The sequence below is a fragment of the Camelina sativa genome, chromosome 14 (genome assembly GCF_030686135.1).
Source record: "Camelina sativa cultivar CO46 ecotype springtype chromosome 14, ASM3068613v1".
NCBI classification, from domain to species: Eukaryota; Viridiplantae; Streptophyta; class Magnoliopsida; order Brassicales; family Brassicaceae; genus Camelina; species Camelina sativa.
The window spans coordinates 16,691,863-16,710,096 of record NC_141893.1 but is presented as its reverse complement, the minus strand read 5'-3'; the positions used below and the strand labels follow the sequence as shown (position 1 = coordinate 16,710,096).

Genomic DNA, 18,234 nt, shown 5'->3' with positions numbered 1-18,234 from the left:
AAATTCCTACACCATGTTTAACACTGTGTGAATCCATACATTACGTTAATTAAAATTCAAATTCACAGCACCAAATTGTAAAACTGTGTTTATACATACATAAGCGGTAACGGTGTTAAGAGACCGTTAACAGCTTATGACCGTGACGCCACGTAAGATACGACGTCTTTTTGTGAAACAAAAAAAAAGAACTTCTTTTGGTTAAAACGACGTTGTATCTTCCTTCTTCTTCTCTTTTCTTTCCCGAATCCTTCTTCCCCGACTCGCGTTTGTTCAGTTCTCGATTTTGGTATTAAGAAAACAAAACAAAAATGACGAGAAAACAATAAACTAAGGCTCATATTAAGAAATTCAACCATGTATTTTTACCGTATATGCTTCATTGACCAAATCTCAGAAGCACGGGTAAGTTTATAATCATCACCCATTAACAAAACACTAAAACGAAGATTGCTAACAAAACACTTTTTCATCGTAATCGAGAACTGAACAAACACGAGTCGGGGAAGAAGGACTCGGAAAAGAAAAGAGAAGGAGAAAGAAGAAACGACGTCGTTTTAACCAAAATAAGTTTTTTTTTTGTTTCACAAAACGACATCGTTTCTTATGTGACGTCCACATCAGAAGTTGTTAACTGTCTCTTAACACCGTTATGGCTTATGTTTGTATAAACACAGTTTTACAATTTGGTGCTGTGAATTTAAATTTTAATTAACGTAATATATGAATTCGCACAGTGTTAATCATGGTGTAGGAATTCAACATATCCCTTAGCTAGGGTATGAAATAACCTATTTTCAGAAAAGTGGTCTTTAAAAGTCATAATGCCACTTCCTTCACTTTCAGTTCCACACAAGTTGCTGAATCTTCGAGACAAAACATAACAACACATTTGCTTTCTCAGATTTAGACACGTTGCTTTAATCCAAATAATCTTTGCAGGTCGATATAAAATATTCTTAGTCTTAATTAGGTCGTTTTTTTTTCAACTTATATCATCGATAAAACTTGTAAGGACATTTTGTGAATTACAGCTTAAATCGACAAAAAAAACAAAGATATCTCTGAAGTTTAGAGCTTAAAAAAGAAAATTAAGCTTACCGGTAAACTTCTACTCTTAAATCATTTGAAAATTGATTAAAATTCTCTAGTTAATCATCTTTAAAACATTTTGGAAAATATCCATGAGAGAAGGATGATGAATTTTTTTTGTCAAAATATAATAAAAAAACAAAGTATTACGGAGATACATCTCCAAAATATTATTTGAGCATTTTAGAAATAAGTAAAAGCATGTTAAATAAAAATTTAAATTTAATTGAAAATACATTCACCACTTCAACTTTTTTGATCTTTTTTTTTTTTATTTAAGAAAAAATCATCACATCTATATATTAATTCTAAATATTAATACCATACATACATTTGAATTTTAATAATCAAACTTATATTTATTACTCAATTTTATTTGTGACAAACTTGAAAAAAAGTAAGAGTTTATCAACTTTAAATGAGAAACTTATTATCAATAGACGTAACCAAAACCAATATTCTCAAAATTTAGATAAATGATTGATATGTTTTAAAAAATTAAGATTATATTACAGTTAACTTTGAATTATCTATATATTATATATAACTCTTCAATAACTCTCTGTTAACTTCTTTGGAGGTTTATTGGTTTATGGAATCATGTTTTATTGGTTATATGATTCTTAATATCAATATTGTATATGATTGGTAACATACACAAAAAATTGTAAGCTGGAATGATAAATTGTTACAAAATAGTTTAATGCTGTAAGAAAAAATGGTAAATACAAAAAAAAATTGTATATATTAAAAATAAAGTTTGTTGTAAAGTTTATATATTAAATTATATATTTTATAACATTTTACAAAGTCGTTACCAATCAATACCATAATCTAAACACATCTTTCTGTGATCTATTTTGAATATTATTTGATGTGTTTTCTTTTGGTAGTATAATTCCATAGAAACTTTGTATACGACTATACTTTGTAATATACCTTTAAATAACTCTTTTTCGAAACTTTGTATAGCCATATTTTATGAAAGTAAATACAGTATAAGCAAAATTTTATATATTACTTCAGGTTATGAAATCTACAGCTCATCTGTTAGATAAATTTTTTTATATATTTTTATGAGGGATATTAGTGGACCAATCGATAAGAGACATATAAAATTCTAAACATGTAATATTCGATCTGATTAGGTATTTTGTCTTCTATTTCCGGCAAGCGACTAAAATAATAATAATCCTTATTATAGAATTATAAAAATATAAATAAATACTATATAGTACGTATTAGAAACCTAGACGATTGACTTGAAAACCAGACCCTCAAATAATTGGAACTGTATAAAATAAATAATGGAGCTAGTCTACGCTATAAGTCATTATTATTCAAGGATTAGTTGAAAACTTAGCCAACCCAATTAATATTTGTTCTCTGTTGCTTTATCCAAGACTCATCCCTCTATTGATTCGATACGGCAACACTAATTTTATTAAATCTAATTAAAATGTGAAAAAAATACGAAGTTTAGTGATATATGTGTACTAGTATACTGGATATTCTCCCGCAGCAAACCGCAGACTGAACTTTTTTTTGATAAAAATTTGTAATAATTTATTTTGTTATTATGTTATTTATAACGGTTTGTAGTTAAATATTTTTCTTATATTATAATTTTTGTATTTTAAAAATGTTCATTGAAAATTTGTCAATAAAAAATTTACATGTAATGAATAAAATTGTTAATTAAACAAAATCTTTGCTATAGTTGTGAAATAAGTAAAAAAAAAAAATATAACTAACATGTAAAAAAAGAGCAACTAAATCTTATCTGTTAATTTTTTTAAGTACGAATTAGTTTTGAATCTAATAGATTTTTTTTTTTACTTTTCTACAATTTATTTTATTTGATATGTCCTTATTTTCATTTTTTAATTAGTTATATTTATTTATTTAATTAATTAATTAATCTTAATTAAGCTTTTCTAATGGCAATTGAATGTAATTTTTTACACATTTTAAGGTTAGTTTTATATTTGTACTTCCCAATTAATATAGTAGGATATCTTTAGAAAATAAAATTAAATATAATTGTGTATGTATTATGTTTACACTAGTTAAATACGCTAAATGATAGTATGTTTTGTCACTATTAATTAAAGGAGCTTGAAAGATCAAATATACTGTATTAGGACCAAAAATATAGGCAAACAAGAAACATGTTAAGGATTAAGACAATACTAATATGCTCAAATTGCAATACCTTAATGGTACTAACAGTCTTACAGTTATAATACTATAGGGGTCGAATCCACAAAGACTCTAGATCACACAATAGATTTATTAATATTTTAATTATGCTAAATCAAAATATTAAATTAAAAACAATGCAGAAAGAGAATTCAAAAGTGTTGTAAATTCAGGAATTAAAAAAGCTAGACCTAGGGAAATTCTCAGGTAATCATGGAAAATCAGATCAATTAATTAAGTAAGCAGGATTCAACTAAACACAATTGTAAAATAAATCAGTTCTCACTGTAAATATTATCTAAATTTAAAACCCGAAAATCTAAATCTCTTTGCAAAATTCAAGTTAAAAACCAGCAATAAAATCAAGTTTAGATAAGTTCACAAAATCACTAATTCAAATCTCTTTGCAAAAAGTAATTTTACTTATTAAAGGTTTTTGTCAGGAAAATCAATTATATTCTCATATTAATCAATAATCCTAAGATCTAAATCCAGATGACTAATCAAAAATCTTGCATTAAAAACAACCTATGGTGAAGAACAAGAATGATAATGAATCCAAACAATTAATCAATCTAACAATCCATGAAATCCCTAATGAGAAATCCTAAACCCTAACAAGCAGATCTACTCAAACATAATTGTAAGAACACGAATCATGAATAAAATAGATAGCATTAAGAGATTAAAGGAAGAAGAAAAGGAGTTCTGAATCTTCTCTGAAGGAGTCTTGATTCTTCTCTCCAAAAACTCTCTAAAATCTCTCAGGGTTTTCTCTCTCAAAAGTTACAGGAAAATAAAGCTTAGGTCTAAATAATGACCCTAAAAATCCTATATACATTTCTAAAATACGTTCAGGGATTAATGATGCAAATATGGAAAACTTTGGGGCAGCTTTGTAAATCTTCAAAACTTGTAGGAAAACTTCCGATTTGTCTTATGGCTCTGCATCGATCGACACTATGGCTGCATCGACCGATGCTTACTCTTGAACTGGTCGCCCAACTTCGCAGCTTCAGCCTCAATGCTTGATTAAGCTCCAAATCTTTCTATTTAGCTCCATTATGCTCTCATCCATGCTAAATCCTATAAAGACTCAAAAGACTCTAAAAATATCAAAAAGACTCTATAAATAAGACTTATATCATGGCTAAAAACACCTAAAAACTATGATATATCAACTCCCCCAGACTTAGCCTTTGCTTGCCCTCAAGCAGAACATTAACTTAGACCTGTGAAAGAGGTTTGAAAACGCAGAAATTCATTTTCTTTTTAAAGTAATGCCATGATCATCCAAACCATAATCCATATTCTTAGCAGATAAATCCAAATCGAACCACCATGTACTTCTCCGTTGACATTCATAGCATCCCAAATTCAAACCGAATTCCATTACTTCCTCCATTAAGCCTTCATCGGTGGGTCTCATCAATTTGATCAATGTCAAGAACCTTCTAGACTCATTCCCGTACAATACCATAACAAGCAAGATATAACTTTTACCACATGTGGTACTTTTTCTCTCCCCGAGACTTATTTTATTTTTATTTTCCTTTGAGCTTTGCTTTGTTGTTTTTTTTTTACCATCTCTTTTTTTCTCAAAGTTGTAGGCGAATAATGGGGTCATCGATAATTTACCTACCCGTCGCTTCTAAGCTTTGTGTGATCATTTGACTCAAGAGTAGAATAATGAGATCACAGATAATTAACCTACCTCTCTAAACTGACCAAAATCATCTCATCTTTTATTTATTATTATTTTTTTTCACAAAGCTTTCAGGAAAAATATTTTAAACTTTAATAAGGGAGAGGAGTACCAAAATTTTTTTCTGAAATCTTACTTATCAGGTATGAACAAGGAGTCAAGCTCTATGAACATCAATCTCCTTGATGAGGTAAAAAAAAAGCGCAGAAATTACCTCAGGCTTTTATGGATTCTGTTGGAAATTCAGATGTCTTTGGTTCACTGGTCAGTCATTGGAATTTTCATTAGTCGGATTCTGGATTCAATTTGCAGCATTAATCAACCAAGACAGTACACTAAAAAGAAAAATCATAGTTCCCAACAAAATTTTTGACTCAATAAAACAAAATTTTTTATTTTTTCAAAAACAAAAACGTAGTTAGTAACTGCCTCCTCCAGACTTAAACAACACTGTCCACATTGTTATCAAGTAAGAGATTGACGAAGAAAAATAAACAAAAAAACAAATAAGTATTGAAATTGTGAACAAAATCGTGTTACCAATGCGGATGTTCTGTGTCGACCGATGCTGATGGTGTGTCAGTCGATGCACTCTGCATATGCAGAGAGTTCGAACATTACTCCTGAGTTAGCTGCGATTAATTTGTGTTTTTCTCATTCCTTGGATGTTAGCACTACTAAGAATCACTCAAAGACAAGATTAAATGCAACATGATAGATAGAAAGTTCATAATTCAATACAAATTCAAACTGACTCAATTTAAGTGGAAAAGAAAAACCTATGAGTGGGTTGCCTCCCACTAAGCACTTGTTTTCAGTCATTAGCTTGACTGTGTCGGATCTCAGGCATCCGGTGGATCGGAACATAGCAATGAATGCTTCCGAGAGAATGTCCTCTTCATCCAAGGTGGTGTGTAGGCAGTAAGTACATGAGATCTGCCAAGGATGTGAGGAACAGGATCATGTCGGGACTGAGGTTTGGGTGGCTTTCCTTTATGTCCTGCAAAATCATCAATAGAAAAAACAAGCGATCTACGATAATCTCGTGGCTTGGTTAACTGCAAAACAGTTTTTGTACCTTTGAAATTCTTATTGATGATAGGAGGAAGTTTAGGAGAAGGAGATCCATACCTTGGCCTTACCTGTGGCTTCTGGATTGTGGAATGGTGAGATTTCAGCTTTACAACTGGTCTAGGACTTGCAGCTAAGAAATCAACTCGAGTATCTTCGGTTTTAGACCAGTCCAGGCCGACTCGTGGAGGTGGGTCGATCGATGCAACAGCTGCATCGATCGATACTGAGCCTGCAACTCGTGTTTCTTCAACGATTCTGCAACTTTCCTCAGCAATCCGTATTTCTGTTATAAAAACATCATCTATCAGCGACTTGTCATGGATCAGAATCTCATCATGGTCTCTAGTACTGATTATATGATCTCCACTCCAATCTTCAAGCTTAACAGCTTGCTTACTCACATCATCAACAGTCTCCATCTCTTTGACATACCCAGCAATAATGTCTCCATGAAGCTCTATGATTGGATCATCATCAGAAGCAATCGCCATAGAAAATGTCTGACCATCAATAGTGAGAACCCTTCTTAGATTGTCTATCTCAAAGTTCATAACCAAATCTTCTACATTCAGAGCTATTTGTGCCTTTTTCACATCTATGATGACACCAACTGTAGCCAAGAAAGAGCGTCCTAAGATAAGTGGATCATTAGGCTCTTTGTCATATTCCAGCACCACAAAGTCAGTGGGAATCATGCAATCTCCAATCTTGATTGGAATATCTTCTAAGGCACCTTCAGGAATCCTTCTGGATCGATCGGCTAAGATAAGAGAGATCTTAGTTGGCTTGAAATCTATCATCCCAAGTCTCACAGCAACATAATGGGGCATCAAGTTAATATTAGAACCAAGATCGCAAAGAGAGTGAGCAAACCGTGCTGCAGAGATAGAACAATCAAGGACAAAGCTTCCAGGATCTGGTAACTTCTCTGCAATCCTACTTTGAATCACTGCACTTACTTCCTCTGAGACAACCAACTCCTGCTTCTTATCCTTCTTCCTCTGTGGAGGCTGCTTCAACAGAATTGAGCTGACATCCTTTGTAAGCAGTGCTCCTTCCTCATGACTCAAACCATTGGTGACCATCCGCTTCACATACCGCTTAATCCCAGGAGAAAACTTGACAGCATCAATCAAAGGCATCTCTATCATCACCTTGTCCATCATAGCTTTGCATCTAGCTTCTTCAGTCTCCTGCTTAGACCTCCTAGGCTTAGGAAAAGGAACCTTAGGCTTATAAGCTTGCTCTGAAGCAGGTGGAACTTGAAGAGAAACCGGAGCTGTTCGTGGGGGGTGTCGATCGATGCTGATGGAGCATCAATCGATGCTCTCGTTTTGGAGTGAGTTTGCCTCGATGGATGGTGACGGCATCGATCGATGCATTGTGATGGCGTCGATCGATGCTGGTTCCACTAACGTATCTTCGTCTCCTTCCTTCACCAAAATTGCATTACAAGCATGCTTGGGGTTGGACTCTGTTCTTCTAGAAAGAAGTTCCTCTTGTCTTTTAATAGACCCAACATTGTGAATAACTTGATTCTCCAGCTTCTTGACATGAGTGTTTAATGCATCAAACTTTCCATTCAACTCAGTGTATACAGAATCAATCTTCCTATTGAAGTCTACCGTTAACTTCTGTTGACCTTGAAGAATTTGCTCAATCATTGATTCCATCTTGCTCTCTGAATTGGGTCGAGAGAGGGGTTGGGAAGAAGAAGAACCATAAGTCCTTGTAAAACCTTTGTTCTGTTGTTGCTCCTGGTAATCCGGCTTAGGAGTGTAGCCTTTAAAGTTCCCACTATAAGGCCTGTTGCATTGCTGATTGCCAAATTTTTGTGCCTGATACCCAACTCCATACACATAGTTGACATCTTCTTCTATAGTTTCTGGCTTTGGCTCAAAAGTCTCAACATCTTCAGCAAAATGGACAGACTTATTTCCCACAAGAAGATTGTGGACTGTATCCAACTTAGCATTCACCGCTGTAAACTGATTTGAACAATTGCCTTTATGTGCTCTTTTCCGCTCTAAGTCTGCATTCTTGGTGCTATTGCTTGAGGCTAGCCTTTCTATCAACTGTTCAGCTTCATCCGGGTACCTTGTCTTGAAGTTCCCATCACTAGCAACATCCAAAGCCATCTGATACCTCCAGTCAATACCACTGAAGAAGATGCTAATCAACTGAACCTCTAAGAACCCATGATGCAGACAGTCTCTCTGGTATGCTTTGAACCTCACCCAAGCAGCTTTGTAAGATTCAGCTGGTCCTTGTCTAAAGGTGGATAGCTCATCAGACATCACATCATCATAGAAATAGTTCAAAAATGCCACCTTGATGTCATTCCAGGTCTTCAGAGATCCTGGTTTGAGATGCTTTAGCTAATGAGATGCTTCCCCAGCAAGAGAGTAGGGGAAGAGCTTGCAATAGAGATAGTCCTCTGTGACTCCATTAGCTTTGATGCTTGTGACTATATCCTCAAAATGCTCAATGTGGTCTAGAGGCTTCTCATGGGGCAAGTTCTGGAGTGGTCTTTGTCCAACAAGAGCAAAGTAGGCAGGCTTCAACTCAAAATCTTTCCTTGGAAATGGAGGAGGGACAATTGCGGAGCGGTTCTCATAAAATAAGTCTGGTCTGTTGAAGTCCGCAAGAGTCTTGACAAGCTCTCCATTGTTATCACGTCTAGCCTGATTGTGACCTTCCACAGCTCTGGCATTGTGTCGATCGATGTCGTCATTGCGTCGCTCGATGCAACGTACATTCTCATCGACCATGACGAGTTCTTCCTGAATAACTCGTCCTTCAGCATCAAGTTTCTGGCCTTGCTCGTTGTACACATGACCCTCTTGATCCCTCAAAACTCCAGCCTCATCAGGTCTCAATATGAGTGTTTTGACCATCTTCACTGACTTGGCTGCTTTTGTGTTTTCACGCTCTAGTTGTCATAACTCTTGGTTTGTAAGCTTAACAACTGGACCAATATGATCTTTCCTGGTGCTAGGATTAGGCATGTACCTGAAACACACAAGAGAAAAGAAACAAAAGCGTGTGAGTAAAATAAGAAAGAAAAATTTAGACAAAATCAAAAACTTTAATCTAATGGTGAATCAAAAGAGTCCCCGGCAACGGCGCCAGAATTTGATATGCTCAAATGGTAATACCATAATGGTACTAACAGCCTTACAGTTGTAATACTATAGGGGTCGAATCCATAGAGACTCTAGATCACACAATAGACTTATTAATCTTGTAATTATGCTAAATCAAAATATTAAATTAAAAACAATGCAGAAACAGAATTCAAAAGTGTTGTAAATTCAGGAATTAAAAACGCTAGGCCTAGGGAAATTCTCAGGAAATCATGGAAAATCAGATCAATTAATTAAGTAAGCAGGATTCAATAATTAAGCACTGTTCTTGAACTCTAAACACAATTGTAAAATAAATCAGTTCTCACTACAAATATTATCTAAATTTAAAACCCAAAAATCCAAATCTCTTTGCAAAATTCAAGTTAAAAACCAGCAATAAAATCAAGTTTAGATAAGTTCACAAAATCACTAATTCAAATCTCTTTGCAAAAAGTAATTTTGCTCATTAAAGGTTTTTGTCAGAAAAATCAATTATATTCTCATATCAATCAATAATCCTAAGATCTAAATCCAGATGACTAATCAAAGATCTAGCATTAAAAGCAACCTATGGTAAAGAACAAGAATGATAATGAATCCAAACAATTAATCAATCTAACAATCCATGAAATCCCTAGTGAGAAATCTTAAACCTAACAAGCAGATCTACTCAGACATAATTGTAAGAACACAAATCATGAATAAAATAGATAGCATTAAGAGATTAAAGGAAGAAGAAAAGGAGTTCTGAATCTTCTCTGAAGGAGTCTTGATTCTTCTCTCCAAAAACTCTCTAAAATCTCTCAGGGTTTTCTCTCTCAAAAGTTACAGGAAAATAAAGCTTAGGTCTAAATAATGACCCTAAAAATCCTATATACATTTCTAAAACACGTTCAGGGATTAATGATGCAAATATGAAAAACTTTGGGGTAGCTTTGTAAATCTTCAAAACTTGTAGGAAAACTTCCGATTTGTCTTATGGCTCTGCATCGACCGATGCTTACTCTTGAACTGGTCGCCTAACTTAGCAGCTTCAGCCTCAATGCTTGATTAAACTCCAAATCTTTCTATTTAGCTTCATTATGCTTTCATCCATGCTAAATCCTATAAAGACTAAAAAGACTCGAAAAATACCAAAAAGACTCTATAAATAAGACTTATATCATGGCTAAAAACATCTAAAAACGATGATATATCAACACTAATTATTATTCAAGGATTGGTTGAAAACTTAGCCAACCCAATTAATATTTGTTCTCTGTTGCTTTATCCAAGACTCATCCCTCTATTGATTCGATACGGCAACACTAATTTTATTAAATCTAATTAAAATGTGAAAAAATACGAAGTTTAGTGACATATGTGTGTACTAGTATATATCTTTAGAAAATAAAATTAAATATAATTGTGTATGTATTATGTTTACACTAGTTAAATACGCTAAATGATAGTATGTTTTGTCACTATTAATTAAAGGAGCTTGAAAGATCAAATATACTGTATTAGGACCAAAAATATAGGCAAACAAGAAACATGTTAAGGATTAAGACAATACTAATATGCTCAAATTGCAATACCTTAATGGTACTAACAGTCTTACAGTTATAATACTATAGGGGTCGAATCCACAAAGACTCTAGATCACACAATAGATTTATTAATATTTTAATTATGCTAAATCAAAATATTAAATTAAAAACAATGCAGAAAGAGAATTCAAAAGTGTTGTAAATTCAGGAATTAAAAAAGCTAGACCTAGGGAAATTCTCAGGTAATCATGGAAAATCAGATCAATTAATTAAGTAAGCAGGATTCAACTAAACACAATTGTAAAATAAATCAGTTCTCACTGTAAATATTATCTAAATTTAAAACCCGAAAATCTAAATCTCTTTGCAAAATTCAAGTTAAAAACCAGCAATAAAATCAAGTTTAGATAAGTTCACAAAATCACTAATTCAAATCTCTTTGCAAAAAGTAATTTTACTCATTAAAGGTTTTTGTCAGGAAAATCAATTATATTCTCATATTAATCAATAATCCTAAGATCTAAATCCAGATGACTAATCAAAAATCTTGCATTAAAAACAACCTATGGTGAAGAACAAGAATGATAATGAATCCAAACAATTAATCAATCTAACAATCCATGAAATCCCTAATGAGAAATCCTAAACCCTAACAAGCAGATCTACTCAAACATAATTGTAAGAACACGAATCATGAATAAAATAGATAGCATTAAGAGATTAAAGGAAGAAGAAAAGGAGTTCTGAATCTTCTCTGAAGGAGTCTTGATTCTTCTCTCCAAAAACTCTCTAAAATCTCTCAGGGTTTTCTCTCTCAAAAGTTACAGGAAAATAAAGCTTAGGTCTAAATAATGACCCTAAAAATCCTATATACATTTCTAAAATACGTTCAGGGATTAATGATGCAAATATGGAAAACTTTGGGGCAGCTTTGTAAATCTTCAAAACTTGTAGGAAAACTTCCGATTTGTCTTATGGCTCTGCATCGATCGACACTATGGCTGCATCGACCGATGCTTACTCTTGAACTGGTCGCCCAACTTCGCAGCTTCAGCCTCAATGCTTGATTAAGCTCCAAATCTTTCTATTTAGCTCCATTATGCTCTCATCCATGCTAAATCCTATAAAGACTCAAAAGACTCTAAAAATATCAAAAAGACTCTATAAATAAGACTTATATCATGGCTAAAAACACCTAAAAACTATGATATATCAACTCCCCCAGACTTAGCCTTTGCTTGCCCTCAAGCAGAACATTAACTTAGACCTGTGAAAGAGGTTTGAAAACGCAGAAATTCATTTTCTTTTTAAAGTAATGCCATGATCATCCAAACCATAATCCATATTCTTAGCAGATAAATCCAAATCGAACCACCATGTACTTCTCCGTTGACATTCATAGCATCCCAAATTCAAACCGAATTCCATTACTTCCTCCATTAAGCCTTCATCGGTGGGTCTCATCAATTTGATCACTGTCAAGAACCTTCTAGACTCATTCCCGTACAATACCATAACAAGCAAGATATAACTTTTACCACATGTGGTACTTTTTCTCTCCCCGAGACTTATTTTATTTTTATTTTCCTTTGAGCTTTGCTTTGTTGTTTTTTTTTACCATCTCTTTTTTTCTCAAAGTTGTAGGCGAATAATGGGGTCATCGATAATTTACCTACCCGTCGCTTCTAAGCTTTGTGTGATCATTTGACTCAAGAGTAGAATAATGAGGTCACAGATAATTAACCTACCTCTCTAAACTGACCAAAATCATCTCATCTTTTATTTATTATTATTTTTTTTCACAAAGCTTTCAGGAAAAATATTTTAAACTTTAATAAGGGAGAGGAGTACCAAATTTTTTTTCTGAAATCTTACTTATCAGGTATGAACAAGGAGTCAAGCTCTATGAACATCAATCTCCTTGATGAGGTAAAAAAAAAGCGCAGAAATTACCTCAGGCTTTTATGGATTCTGTTGGAAATTCAGATGTCTTTGGTTCACTGGTCAGTCATTGGAATTTTCATTAGTCGGATTCTGAATTCAATTTGCAGCATTAATCAACCAAGACAGTACACTAAAAAGAAAAATCATAGTTCCCAACAAAATTTTTGACTCAATAAAACACAATTTTTTATTTTTTCAAAAACAAAAACGTAGTTAGTAACTGCCTCCTCCAGACTTAAACAACACTGTCCACATTGTTATCAAGTAAGAGATTGACGAAGAAAAATAAACAAAAAAAACAAATAAGTATTGAAATTGTGAACAAAATCGTGTTACCAATGCGGATGTTCTGTGTCGACCGATGCTGACGGTGTGTCAGTCGATGCACTCTGCATATGCAGAGAGTTCGAACATTACTCCTGAGTTAGCTGCGATTAATTTGTGTTTTTCTCATTAAAAACAATAATATTAGGACCAAAAATATAGGCAAACAAGAAACAGGTTAAGGATTAAGACAGTACATAAATAAGGATAATTATTTTTTGTAGAACTATACTGTTATAAGATGGTGTCCACTGATTAGGGTTGTCAATATCTTTCTTTTCTCATTGTACATTCACATCCACTAAATTAAAGAACACTAATGCATATAATAAAATTAGATGGCATCATCACATTACATAAAATTAATGCCAACTATACACAATTAGTGACATTTATACACATACAGCAAATTGGATTTTTTTAATTCATATTTCTTTTAATGGATTTTTTAACATAGATATCTATTAGTCATTTGCCCCAAAAAAAAAGAAGATATCCAAGTCCTGTTATTTTTACAGCCATATTTTTATCCTTCATTAATTAGCAAAAAAATATTCTTCGATCACAAAGCTCCACAATTTGTTTGTAAGAACTTATTGTGGTCACTTTTTCAAGGAAAATTTGATTTAAAAGAATATTTTTTCTTTAATTTGTCCCATTATGTCTTTTTTTTTAAGGTTTGGTATATTGGGTTTTATTTTACAGAAATACTCTATTATACCCCTTATTACAATACTATAGAGGCCCTTAATACAAATTAATAATCTATAAAATATTTCCAAAATTAAATCCCACAGTTCCCGATTTCCACAAAAAAGAAAAAAAAAAATCCCACAGCTAGTATTCTTCAACTCAACTAAAATTTGAATAGTTCGCCCTAGCCGCTCGAGTTCTCTTTGGCACAACTTCCAAGACATCTATTTTCGGCGGCATCGAGTTCGATCGGCGCCGCTGGGAGACTGCATTTCTGTTCTCTTGTCCTCTATTGCTACCTAAGTCTGCTTTCTACCTGTTTCTACGGCGAATCCACCGGAGGTTCACCGAAGTTCGAATCAGTTACTCCGGCCTTGCGTCAGCTTCATCCTTTCCCTCCCCCTCCGTCTCATCCGGTGGGTTTTCTCGGCGAGTCGATTCTCACGAGTTCCCAGCCATTCACCGCCAAATCTGAGATCCCAGAACTTACTGTTAGCTTCTCGTCTCGTCTCTTTCACCGACTCCCTTTGAAGTCAAGCCTAACAACTCTCTGCTCCTTGGATCTAGAATCCCCCACCAAGTGTTTTACTTGGCTGCGTTTGGACAGAAGCTCTGTTTTGACGTCGGAGTTGTGCAAGATATCGACGAAGAATCAGTACCCAACCCTTGTTGATCCAGGTTTCTTCCAAATCCTTCTTTGTCTAGCCATAGCATATCTCTGTGTCGATCCATGGTATCAATTGTCCGAAGACTGCAATTTGAACCTAATCGTCCATTGTTGCTCTGTTATTACAAAGTGTGTTTCCGAACCCTGTCATTAGAATCATCTAGGGCCATTATCTATGATTGTCAAAGGATGAAGAGAACCGGCATTATAACCCCGATCATGTTTATCGAAGGTTATCGGACCCTCTTTGACATATCCTCTATGCTTTACCTGTTTCCTGAATCCTCTCAAGCGATAGTGCTATGCCCTGAAACCGGAAGAACTAGGAAGCTCGACATTATGACCTCCTCCCTTTGGAGTGGAGGTTACCGAAGCCTTCCCAACCTTCTCATAACCTCTTCCTTGTGTTCCGACCTTTGTCAAGTTCAAATCAAAAAAGTCAGGAAGATGGTTCTCCCTTGCATAAGCATGAAGATTATCGGCATTATGACCCCAGCCCCATGGAATGGTGGTTACCGAAATCTCTTCAAACAAGCTTCATCCGACCCTCAACCTCCAAGCTTCATCCGACCCTCAACCTCCAATCACCCTCCTCCTCGCCTTTGAGCAGATCAATCCACCTTGTCTCACGGCTTCGGAAACCCTCTCAACGTCCCACTATCAACTGATAAGGACTATCTCCCATGTTCCTGCTTTGGTCTTGAATATGGCATCAACTCCCCTTGGATTTGCTTGTGGTTTGGAGCTTTATTGCCCAAGTCTCCAATATCTCTTGGATATGGTGTTGATTTATCTATCTTTTACTTTGTTTCTTGTTGTTGTATCAAGCTCTGCTTTCAGAAAACTCTTAACCTTTGTACCCTTGTATCTTGTTGTTTGAATGAATACAAGATCTGTTTGTTCAAAAAAAAAAAAATCCCACAGCTCTCTCTCTCTCGATCGAAAGATTTTAGGGATTTTTCCCCCAAATCTATTTCCATTTTTTCTCCCCAACTCTCTCTCTCTCTCGAAGCTGCCGATAACAGATCTACCATTCACTCACCGGCGACTGTATTCTCCGGTGGCTTCACTCACCGGCGACTGTATTCTCCGGTTGCTTCACTCACCGGCAACTTCACTTCTCCGGTATCTTCACCCACCGACGATTTCAAACTCCAGCAGCTATCTTCAACCGGCGAGTTCAATCTCTAACAGCTTCATTCATTTGGTAATTCTTTCATGCCTCTACCCATTTGGTAATCATTGAAAATAAATCAGCTGTTGATGCATGTAATTGTTTTATCGACTGAGTGAAGACTTGTGTTGTGATTCTGTATTTTGAAATTAAGTTCATGTTATTATTGCTAAAATTTTATTTGGATTTGTATAATAAGAACAAGGTTTCGTGTTAAGCTATAATTCAGAAATTCATGTTTGTAATAAGAAGTTTCTATGTCTCTGAGATTTAGCTTTCTTCTCCAACCCGCTCACTCTCAGGTTGGCTTCTTCTTCGAACATCTTATTCTTCTTCTTTAATGGGTTTTGTTTTCGGGGTTTAGGGTTTAGGGTTTAGATTTTTTTCTGAGGTTGATTTTGGGTTTTGATTTTTTCTTGGTTTTGATTTTTGGGTTTTGTTTTTTTTCTGGGTATTGATATCTTAGAAACAAATTGACCCTGGGTTTGAATTTTGGGTTTTGTTTTTTTCCTAGTTTTTGATTTTTTTCTCGGTTTTGAATTTGCATACTTGTCTTGGAAGAATTAGGATCAAATTCCCTGAGTATGATTGAGTTATGCAAGTTTGTGGCGTCAAGTATGGATTTGGGCTGCAGAGATTGTTTAGAACTAATTCTCTTTACGGTTCAATGTTATTATGCATGCAAAAAATCGATTGTTTTGGTTCTGTTTTATGCCTTTGTTATTTTTGAGCTATTTGAAATTTGTGTTTTGTGTTTATTCACTGATTGTAAACTTAAAAATAGGTTTGGTTAGTATGCGTAATTGTTCATGTTCATCATGTGTTAGAATAGTTTTTGTAATAGAGCTGAATTGTTGTTAAATACTAATGAATTTCAATTTTTTTTTTTGTGTAGCTATGGAAACAGAAATTCCAAAACGCCTATTTAGAGTTGGATTTGAGCCACAAGTGAAGAAGATGAACAATTCCTATCGAATTTCTATCTTGCACAAAGTCAAACAAGCATTATCTAAAGAGTATGAGAAAGTGAAGAATGATCCAGTCTTTTCACAAGTGTTTGCAATCTACGAGAATGGTTTAGGGTATTCAGGGCGTTTGATACACAGCATGATGTCTAGGCAATTGGTTACAAAGAAAAAAAGAGAGATATGGTTTGTGTTTGGAGGGAAGCCACTCAGATTTTCGATGCAAGAGTTTCATGTTGTGACTGGGCTCAAATGCACTGCCGATTCTAGTTGTGATTTAGAGAATTGGAAAGATGATGGTGGGTTTTGGAGCAAATTGATGAAGAGAAAAGGTCCGACTATTAGCATTAAGAGCTTGGTTGATGTGCACTTACCTATAATTCACGAATGGAGTGATGAAGATAAGATCCGATTGGTGTATCTTGTTGTGATAGTTGGGTTGGTTATGGCTAAGGATGAGAAAAAGTATATTCCACTCAAATACATCAATACATTATCAATACAGCGTATACACCATAATCTTGTACCAGATTTAGTAACTCTGTAATCGAAGTTATACTTCATGGCAAAAACTTCTAAACTTGCCTGTAAAGCTTCCTTGCTTTTGAAATATTGCCCCTTCTTTACCATAGAATCAACCATCATAGATCTAGCACCAACTTCAGCGTCCTTAGAATTTATGAAGTTACAATCATTTGGTTTTGCGTGGCTCACAATTTTTTGCTGCTTTTCACGGAGGAGAATGTCAACGCCTCCCTCACTTGAATCACTTGGTTCCTTATTCAAATCAATATTGCTTCTATCATTCACTGTGGTTTTAAACGTCACACACAACCGTATGTTATTCTTCATTCTCCAATAAGCAACAAAATTTTTCATTTGGCGATCATTCATCATAACAACCGGAGGAGAATCAACACTGAGATCAAAGGGTAAATAACTGAATTCCACATCAACCATATTTTGTTGTATTTCATAGTCTTCCAAAACCATCGTCTTTAGCTCTTCAAGAGTTGAATTGGCTTGAAAAGTAAGAAGTCTCCCACGTTTTCCTTCATCAACAATAAATCTCCATTCATTTTGGCCGATACATCTCCATACACCACATGTTACATAGATTTGCATCATACTCCAAAAAAAACTCTTGAATGAAAGAACAGCCGAATTTAGGTTGACAAGCGTAGGAAAATGATGAAAAACCTTTAACCAAATCGATTTTGTATGTTTTCAGAACACGTTTTCTAAACATATTAGAACGTAATCTTAAGAATATATATGATTTGCATAATTCAGGGATTAGGTAAATATTTTGTTTCCTTAAATTTCGGATTCAGTTTCCTTGTTTACCATAATTGTAGAATATACTTTCTAAATTATGAAGAACATAGAGTAAAATGTAGAATTAGTGTTTTAATTTCCGTAGGACACATGATAAAATGTAGATTTCATATTCTGACTTCAGTAGAATATGTATAAAGTGAAGACTACAAATTCTAAAAATTTTAGAATATAGAGTTATGTGTAGAATATATATTCTAATTTCTGTAGAACACATACAAAATCCGATTTCTAAAAGTTTTAGAAGATATATAAATTCTAAAGTTTTCAGAACAAGTAGAGTGCGAAGAATTTGTAATCTATATTATTTAGAACATGTATATTATGTAGAATTTATAATCTAATATCTTCAGAATATATACAATTAGTAGAAGATGTATTTTAAATGTTGCAGAACAA

At 34.2% G+C, this 18,234-nt stretch overlaps 1 non-coding gene across 1 annotated transcript; it reads right to left on the bottom strand.

Moving 5' to 3' along the window:
- Window positions 1-333: 333 nt before the first annotated feature.
- Window positions 334-426, bottom strand: LOC147928320 (small nucleolar RNA U36a). Its single transcript, XR_015581226.1, has one exon. It is a non-coding gene; the product is annotated as a small nucleolar RNA U36a (small nucleolar RNA).
- Window positions 427-18,234: the final 17,808 nt, after the last annotated feature.